The following is a 9,122-nucleotide window of genomic DNA, read 5'->3' as shown; positions in this document are numbered from 1 at the left end:
CATTCTCATTCCATATTATTAGAAATAAATGTGAGTCTGTGATCTATAAGAATAAAGGTAAACATGAATTCACAATCAATTGTATATTCCAAATAAAATTATGAACTCAAGTCTAAATAGTTTATAGTTTATCTAATTAACGAATACATGTGCAAACTGACATTTCATATCATATTTTTCAGGAATGATACATGCAGGAATTTGTGCCACACATTTCAACAATTTCCCTAATGGATTGAGTGTACTTTCTGTGAATTCATTAGCCATACTTAAAGAAAAAGGAAAATTAAACTGGAAAGAAAATATTTGCAGTTGCAAAAGAATCCTGTAAATAAAGTCAAAAGAAGAAACAGTTTTAAACATGGTTAATTTAATGAATAATTAGAAGGTAATTAAACCTTTAGTCATATAATTTCAAAGTATTTTTTGATAATTTTCCTAAGTAGTTATATAAAGTATAATGAGGACCATAATTATATTCATATTTGCACTTAAGCAGTCATAAAAATGAATTAACAGATCTTGGTAATAATTTCAAGTTGAGGGTCAATATTTCAAATCAATGTTGTGGTAAAGCATTGTTATATATACTTGAAGACTTTTATGTATAGATTATGACAGAATTTGTTTCAACAAAAATATTGAACTAGAATTAGTTACATTTGTATTTATTAAATGAAATCTATATCAATGTATAATTTCAACAAATTTAATGAAACCTATTTGGTTTTGAAAGCCTTTATACATATTATTATTACAAATTTCATTATTAACAGCCTGAGTTTCCAGTTAATTTTAAATGTAATATGTTTTAGCTATAGTATTTGAACACTGCATGCACTTTCATATATATATATTTGTTATCACTTTTTTTCATTAGGTTGAAGCTAGTTTTGTTGCAGAATTGCAAATGTTTGGTACTGGTTGAAACTATGAAAGTAATACAGGTAAATTTAAAGAATTTAGACTTTAACTTTATTAATAGAAAAGATATTCCCAAATGTCAAGGTGAAAGTGGACATTGTAGATTCTAAACACCCATGTGAAAGCAACAGTCTTCTATGGTGAGAGGATGCCATACTTAGCATTAATGCTCTTGTTATTTTATGGAAGATGGCTTTTTTTATCATTATTTTCACTATTTTGATATCCAACAACCAACATTGATAACAAGTAATATAAACTCTCACTTTTTATGAATCCTATATTAATTTACTTATTTAATTTTTGTTATATTTGTTATCAATTGTAGGTCTCATGGTTATCATTTAACAGCAGGTTATTAGCAGCAGTTTTGTAGAAAAATGAAGGATGACTGTCAATGGTAAATACATACATTTTAAGATAATTTCATGTAGTTACCTTTGAAAAAAAACTTAGGTTTCATTTGAGACTTTTTAATCTGATAATGGTGTTTTGCAGGCATTTATAACATTTCTTTTTGGACAACATATTTAGTAGACTCAACTATAAAATGTAGGATCATGTAAACTTGTACACAGATGTCACTGACCTACATTTTCCACTTCACTGACTTTGGTTACATTAAACATCCAATTTCATATATAACAAATGTATATCTCAGCAACTAAAAGGTGTCAGATCATGCAAACTTATATATACACTCTCAGAGTCTCAGTAACTCAGCTTCCAGGCAAAAGAAGGTCACAGTGATCCACATTTTACACTATTGATTTGTACTTTATTTTATAATTTAAATACAAAGTATATTATCAAGACTGCCACTGGTTCTTATGTGGCACAATTCTGACAGTGAAGATAACTATGTGATGTAGATAACTTGTGTTTATTTCAAACTTGGTCACATGCTGTATATGTAAATTTTTACCAAAACGAACAGTTCAACTGTATTGATTTAAGGTATATGGTAAAGGTCACACCTATTAAATATACATGTATACCTTGAATTTGCATTGGACCCTATAATGCTCCCTATATCATTTATATTGTCAATTATTGCATTCCAAATTGCCATTGTACACAAAACAAAAACCACTAAAATGGATGGCCATCATATGCAAAAGCAATATAAAATGCATACCCATCAGCTGACCTAATTATTGCAATCACTTCAAAAACCTGGCCATATATCATATTATAAAACTCTTAATGAGTACCTTTGTTAGTCAGGTATAATATAATTTTTTTAAATTGATGTTGTAATGCATGATTGGATTAATTTTGCACTCACTGAAATATTATATAGATTTAGTAGTTTATTAGTATAGATTAGATTTTAGATTTTATCTTTTTTAAAGTGCAACCTGATACAATATACATGAAATTACAATTACATTTCAATACATAAGCAATAGTATACCATATCAGCCAGCCTTTAGAGGCTTATGAAGCACTAACAATATTCATACAAGAGTATTTATTACACCTTTTCATTACAAATAAATAAATTAAACTTTCCGATAAATGCAGCAATAGAATGTTCCCCTGGAAAATTTACGCAGAAAATTTGGGAAAGTATGAAGAAGAAATTAGAGAGGCAAACAGATAACCAGAAAACAAAGATTTTAAAAGAAAAGAGTTGCCACTAATAGTAATATGATATATCTGACTGGGAGCAACATGTACTATTCAATATGGAAGGATTGACAATTTTGACTGAGAACAAAGTGAACTCTAATAATGCTATGACTATCAATAAGTACTTGACTGAATCAGAGGAGTAAACTATTTACATATTTGTAAATATAACAGTTATATGTTTGCTTGATTATTGAGGCATTCAAAATAAAGAAAGTTGAAAAACCTTTGAAAAAGTTATTATTTCATCATTTTTTGGTTATGTTACTATGACAACTGAAATATATAATGTATTATCATTATGCTTCATCAAACTTAAATCATTAACGGAGGAAAAGGTGACAAAGTCTTTTTTAATCCATTTACTTGCATGACTTACCTATGAATCGATAATTTAAAAAAAAAAATATTTGGTGATTTTCGCTAACTTCTGAGTAATTGATTTTGCTCATTTAAGACCACAGTAATGCTAATATAAGCTGCATTACAATGTATCATAGCATTTGTTTACATTTACATAGAAGCCATGTGTTGTTGCTCTGAAATCATGGTATTTGATCTGCCATTGTCTGTTAGGTTGTTAATCTTGCACATCAGAACAATGCAAAAACTTGAATCTTCCAACTTCATGTCCTGTTGCCATGGTAACCGTTGTTCATAGAAACCAAAAAATTGTTCTCATTTGATTGCCTTGTGAAACTATATTATTCTGTGTTAGTTTAACAAAGGACATGACAACATATGTCACACTTTGATCACCGATGATGAAAGATATACAAAAAACTGCTGTTGATCACTGTTTGGTTGGGGGTCATAAAAACGTTTTTCGGGTAAAAAATAGTCTGGTGACCCATCTTTTTTTTTATTTCTTTTTAAAGCTCATTGTTATGACCACCTTATGTCAAATTTAAAAATATATTCATTGGACCATTTTTTTGGAAATTTAAGAAAAATAGAAATTTTTAACAAAATCTGTGTTTTGTTTGTGGAGCAGTGTTGATGAAATTAGAGCCGAAATCAATGAAAATGAATAAAACTGCCATTATTTGTGTTTTATTTACATTTTAAATAATAATTTTGTAATAAATGAAGAACAAACCTTCAAAATACTTTCAAAGGCTTAAAAAAAAATCCAGAGTTTCTACATCAGGTATGTATTTATGCATACACGTGATGTACCAACTTTGGTGACCGTTACCATGGAAACGAGTCTGGTGACATACTATTTTTAACTCAAACTTTCATAGAGGCCATTGCATAGTATATGTATGCAAATTTTAAGAAAAATTCAATGGTGAAAAAAAATTTGCTATATCTGTAGGGATCCACCTTAAGCTGAGAAAATCAAAAGTTATTAAAACCAACAGAACGCTTGAAAAAAAAACATATTGATGACTTCTGTTTCCAAGGAGAATAATACTTTAATGATAAAATAATTAAAATTGTATCATATGAATGAAGTAGACAATCTTGTAGTTTGTCAGAAACATGTTACTCTGACGAGGAAAATCAAAAAGAGGTGAAAGTTATCTTGGTCTCGCTTTTTAATCTCACAAAAGGTAACTAAAGGGCGTTATAAAGAACTTATAGACATGAAGGCAAATCATCTGGGTTACAAACTAAAACAGAAGGAAAAACATAACCTGTAAGAGTGAAACAACGGAACAGAAACACTAAAGTTCAACAAAAACAAACGCCAACATACATAGAAACAAACTCTTTTTTTAACAACTGCCATATTCCTGATCTGGTACAGAACATACTAAGAAAAACACTTTACCTTGAAATGAAAGCATTGTTATATTATAAAACTGAATAACAAGTAGGAGCTCAAATAAGTAGGTAATATGTTATCGAATTAAACATTAAGTTTCTTGTCTGTTATGGTTCTATCTGAATGTGGTATAACATACAAACTCACATTGCATTCATTGTATCCATTTCAAAGGATATTCTTAAATCTTTATTAGATTACGCTGTTCAAAATTCATAAATCAATTGAGAAATAACAAATCCGGGTTACAAAGTAAAACTGAGGGAAACACATCAAATGTAAGAGGGGAAAACGACACAACAGAAACACTCAAATGCAACACACAGAAAGTCAAGTTTGGATACGTTTTTCAATATGTCATTCAAGGTTTTTTTTCTTAACTTATCCTTCAGTACACATTCAATATGCAAATGATCAGTATAAAGACGTCGTTAACATTACAAATATTTTTTTATTCTTTTACAAAAAAACAACACAACGACAAATGTTGTTAAATTCATAAATGTATTCTCATGGATACTTTAGGTCAAAATATTGAAAAAAAATCATAACTCAAATAAATTGTTACAGTTATTTTCGACATAGATCAAAACATATAGCACAAGGAAATCACATCTTTACATGGCCATAACATTGTCTGTTTATTTTTGACTTATGTGTTTGAATGTCCCTCTAAAATTTAGAATGGAAATGGGGAATGTGTCAAAGAGACAACAACCCGACCAAAGAAAAAAACAAAAAAAACAACAGCAGAAGGTCACCAACAGGTCTTCAATGTAGCAAGAAATTCCCGCACCCGGAGGCGTCCTTCAGCTGGCCCCTAAGCAAATATATACTAGTTCAGTGATAATGAACGCCATACTAATTTCCAAATTGTACACAAGAAACCAAAATTAAATTAATACAAGACTAACAAAAGCCAGACGCTCCTGACTTGGGACAGGCGCAAAAATGCGGCGGGGTTAAACATGTTTGTGAGATCTCAACTCTAGTATTTTTCACCTCTTTTCTTAATTATGACTTATTTTCCAAAAGCTAAATCATCAATGAAATTACAAAATCCATGTTGCTATACAATTATATAGTAATTAGCTACTTGGCTGATACAACACTTGTTAACTTGCACCCTTAATACAGATGTTTAGGTTTAGGGTAGTTACGTGAAAGTTGAGACAAAAAGGTTGTTTTATGATAATCAATGTTCCATATTTATGCATTGAAGGTCTCCTGAATCACGCTTGACGCCAACATATTTGAAAATTAAAGATACTAGGCTTATAATTGGTTACCATTGAAGCGCTTTTCGTCTACATACAACAACCAACGTTTACAGTCAGTCCTAATTTAAGCAGAATCAAATGACCAGGGCATTTGTCGTCAAATAGATTTTAAATATCAAAATCAACACTATTTCTTACAACAACTATATTGGAAAACAAAAAGGCACTTGTCAAAGGATGACAAATAAAAACAACAATGGGATTAACAAATAACTTATGACTTTATAAAAATTGATATCAAAAACTTTCTCCTCGTCTTAGTCTGTTTTTTACGCTAAGACGTTTCTTTAAAGTATCTGTGTCTTCTATAAACCTTCCAAGTTTCTTTACTGTCTGTTCAATGCTATGATCACTCTACAAAATTTTAAGAATAATATATGAATGTTTAGTTTTTGTGTTTCGTTAACATGATAAAACTGTCATACTATAACTACGGACCACTACTTTTTCCTCGGAGACGAAATTTCCAACACAAACGAAGATTTATGTTGTTAAAGGTATATTATATTTAGATTTACCTGTTTTAATAAAAATGTCTGTTGAACGTTTTTGTTTGTTATGCCAAAAGAGTAATTGATTCCGTAATTTGAACTTATAAATAGTTTGAGGTTTGTTTATTCTTCCTCAAGACATTAAGAATAATTCGAATGTATATGGTTGCATAGTGATAAGGTGTACAGATACCATGTATAACAGGTATCTTATCAGGCCATGTTTTTATACAATTATTGTTAGTAATTAGTTAACAAGTTATATTGTCATGTATATTCTTGAATTATCACTTGACACCTTTTCATCACATATTCTTAATAATCCACTGATTTTCGTTTGTATTACTAAAAACGGTATCTAATTAAAAACTTCTCAATCCGCCCAAAGTTATTATAACTAAGTGCGTTTGTCTTTAAACGTCTTAACATGTTGAAAGTTGACAGTCGAACTTGGAATCCTAAACTTTAAAAACATTGTTAAGTCATAATTGATAGTAAAAAAACATGCATTTGACTTTTAATCCTAACAGTACATTTTAAATATTTGTGTGCGAACGACGGTTGAATCTATTCATATGGTTTTGGTTGTATTAAGATCCGGTAATCCACCAAAGCTGTCAATCAATAGTAGTCATATAGCAAAGTGTGCGAGCTTTGCATAATACTTCCCACAAATTTTGAAATTTTGGAAATTTCGACCAGGAAATGTTATGGATAAACCTTGAGGAAAGTATTTCTGAACGACAAAATGACACTATGACGAACAACATTTATTACCTCGTTTCTAATTTTAGAAATTACTAATAAGTATTTGAAAATACCTTTTGTTTCTCCAAAATAGTTCTATTCGGAAGAGACCAGCCTCGTTTCTTTGTTTTCTTGACAGGTTTAGTGGCATAAAACCCGGTCAGAAATACATTTCCTGATCTATTGTTCTTGATGAAATCATGGACAGGCATAATGCTGTTATTTCCCTGCAAAGTAAATAATATAGAGAATTTAATTTTCAATTCTCCATTATATTCTTTAAACCTATTTTGAAAAACAGTTTATATTGAACGCTGCTGTTTTAAATCAAAATGCATAAATCTTATTCGAAATGAATATTATCAAAAATATATTGATGCATAAGTATTCAAAATTAGTTTACTTCTTATTTAGAACTTAAGGGAACACACATTAATACCACAAGATACAATATTGATATTTTCGTAATTGCATTAATACCTTCCAAATTTTAACATAATAACGATTACCTCTTCTATAATATGCTTATTTAAAATATTCCGTCTCCGCAAACAAATTCCAACAGTTAATATAGCCAGTACAACAATTGGAACAGATAACCCTAATATTATCACTATTGAGTTGTTTGCATGTGGTGTATCTGCTGATAAAATATTTCCTGGACTGAAAATGCAATCATAATATAATTTTGTAAAACAGTATCAAAAGTACGAATCAATATGGTAACACAAATGAAAATACAACTAAATGTAATCTAGGCTTTCCATTGAGGTTTTTCAGTTTAATGTTATGTTCTGTATTTCTCGTTTTTTGCTTTACTTTGTTTGCAATGTCAGTTTATTTTCAACTTCTAATATCCCGTTGGTACCATTCGCATAACTTTGATCTGACTCAACACATAACGTTTATTCCAACTTTCCTTTTCCTTAACGAAGGATCAGCATATTATAATACATCCGGGTTTTCATTTTTTTTTTGTTCTGTTCTAAGAACCTGTATCAAAGAGCACAACAACAACAGACGTGAAAACCATGCAGTTTTTAATTATTCTTGTCTGAGATATGCTGCCTTGTCCGACCAAGTTACATTTCAACAGTTAACAGACAAAGGAAATTGACACAATTGTAAGTTGTTTTTTTCTCCGGTATGGAAGGAATCGATTATAATGGATGTTTTTTCCATCGTCAAGGTAAACACTTACACCAGACACACACACTTTGTTTAGAATTAGTATAAATAAACTCATATTTGACAAAAATCGATAAACACGGACAATTCTCATTTCCATCTATTTATATACTTAGTGTTGAATTCAACTTTATGTAAGAAAAGCAAAACTACTGGCCATTTTTTTGTTGAAGTATCAGTTTAGCCTTAAACGTTTACAATTTATTTTAACCATTTAAACGATAGACATTTATATAAACATACGTTGTACTTGGAATAATAAAAGAACAAAATACTCCATGTTTGGCTGTTCTTGATGTTTTGCAATTGTAACAAACATCTGTGACAAGATCACATGCACTCTTTATCTCTTGACTTGCTGGAAATAAATTTAGTAAGTGTCAATAAAGCAGGGCGTATCTGATTAAACAAACATAAAAGGTTCGTCTACATTATATATCTCTAATTCGAGCGTATGTTACATCCTAGTACCGGGACCCCAATAAAAAGCGTAACAACAGAATAAATGGTACCAGTTTTTATGCACCAGGATTCGGTTTATACAAAAAATGGTTAAGACTAAGATTTATCGTAAGTCATGAACAATTCAGAATACTAACGATCAATTTTAGTCGTATGTTTCTATGTAAAATAGACGCCAGATGCACATTTCGGCAGTTAATATCTCTAAAGTGATGCTCGGGAATTTGTGAAAATCTAAAACCTAATAACAAGTTCGAAAACCAGATCAAAAATGACGACAGCTATTCTGGTATACATATATGAGTCACAGACCGCGACATTCGACAAAATATAGATCGTTTGTTAATAGTTATCAAAGGTACCAGGATTATAATTAAGTACGACAGACGCGCGTTTCGTCTGCATAAGACTCACCAGTGACGCTCAAAACAAAATATTTATAAAGCCAAACAAGTACAAAGTTGAAGAGCATTGAGGATCCAAAATTCCAAAAAGTTGTGCCAAATACTGTTAACTTTAAAGGTAATATATGCCTGGGATAAGAAAATCCTAAGTTTTTCTAAAAATGCAAAGTTTTGTAAACAGGAAATTTATAAAAATGACCACATTATGGAAATTCAT

At 30.1% G+C, this 9,122-nt stretch overlaps 1 long non-coding RNA gene across 1 annotated transcript; it reads left to right on the top strand.

The window, feature by feature from the left end:
* Positions 1-249: 249 nt before the first annotated feature.
* Positions 250-1,334, top strand: LOC143050710 (uncharacterized). Its single transcript, XR_012970499.1, has 3 exons — positions 250-388; positions 881-947; positions 1,253-1,334. It is a non-coding gene; the product is annotated as an uncharacterized LOC143050710 (long non-coding RNA).
* Positions 1,335-9,122: the final 7,788 nt, after the last annotated feature.

This window comes from Mytilus galloprovincialis, chromosome 11, assembly GCF_965363235.1.
Source record: "Mytilus galloprovincialis chromosome 11, xbMytGall1.hap1.1, whole genome shotgun sequence".
Classification (NCBI taxonomy): Eukaryota; Metazoa; Mollusca; class Bivalvia; order Mytilida; family Mytilidae; genus Mytilus; species Mytilus galloprovincialis.
The sequence above is the reverse complement of the archived record's forward strand: the minus strand, read 5'-3'. Positions and strand labels throughout refer to the sequence as shown.